Source organism: Poromitra crassiceps (genome assembly GCF_964638095.1).
Source record: "Poromitra crassiceps genome assembly, chromosome: 12".
NCBI lineage: Eukaryota > Metazoa > Chordata > Actinopteri > Beryciformes > Melamphaidae > Poromitra > Poromitra crassiceps.
This window is the reverse complement of record NC_139632.1, coordinates 17,688,188-17,689,497: the sequence shown is the minus strand read 5'-3', so window position 1 is coordinate 17,689,497 and position 1,310 is coordinate 17,688,188.

The following is a 1,310-nucleotide window of genomic DNA, read 5'->3' as shown; positions in this document are numbered from 1 at the left end:
CACAGATATGATATGTATCCATCCTAGAAAGAAGTGTAACCTGAAACCACTATTTCAAAAACACGTGATTAAAACACAACTATTTTGTAATAATATAAGCAAAAGTCCAAGTATGACTCGCAGCTCTAATATTGGATCCCCCATATCCCCCTTCCCCTTTCCCTGGGGATGGGGGTCAGGTGCCTGATCACTGAACCACAAACAACAACATCAGACTTACTCTTGAGTGGCTTTGTGAAATGTCTTTTAAGAGAAATGGCCTTTTGAATTTTTTTTTTATGAACGTTAGCATTCTTTTGTCTGCGTGGGTTGGGGATTGGGGTGCTCAGGGATTTTGTTGTTACGTTCTGTTTATTGTGTTTATATGTTTGTTATACAGTATAGCAAAATAAAAAACAAAAAGTAACAATGGTCTATCTGCGTATGTGGAATAAACCAAGTTTATTATGCACTGGGTTAAGCAGCAGACATTTACAGAACTACTCAGATAATACTTCTATAATAAGTACAGTGTGTTGAAACAAAGCTTATTTTACAATACTACATCTCACATGACTTTTTCTTCAAAATCCTGTTGATCCAGGGTAGGAATTTGGATATTGCTGTATAGACATTGGGTAGATCTGGGTAGTCACAGGTCTTACTGTTGAAAGATACAATGCCGACTGCCTTCCCATTGCACACGAGAGGGCCACCAGAATCACCCTACGAGAGAAGAAAACACATCTTAGTTTGTTCATTCATACCGTTTGACATTTTACTGTATATTTGTAAGGAAAATGAATACAACACACCTGACAAAATCCTTTATTTGTCTTGTATCCACCTGCACAGATAACGTTGGTTAGATTCCTTTTCCATTCCTTCTGACAGACGTCCAGGTCAATGGTAGACACATCCACAACTCGCAGCTCATCAACAACAGGACCTTTACTTGCAGTGTGTCCCCATCCAGCTACAGTGCACTTTGTGTTGGCTTTGATGATTTTATCCTGACTTGGCAGTTTAATTGTTGTCATTGTTTTGCTTAGTTTAGCTTTCCTGGACAGCTAGAAACACAAACTCAAAAAGTTAACATTTAAAACAAGAAGGGCTTAATGTCAGGACAAACTACTTCCTCTATGCGACATTCAATTGCATTAGAAATAATACAGTGCAATATAATACAAAATCTTGCTACATTTCAATTTTTACAATTGTTGAACTATATGCAATGCAAAAATTAAACAAGAGATTCACAGAGGACTGTAAAATGACACAATGTAACTCATGATGACTATTAGATTAGATGGAATACATATCCGCTTACT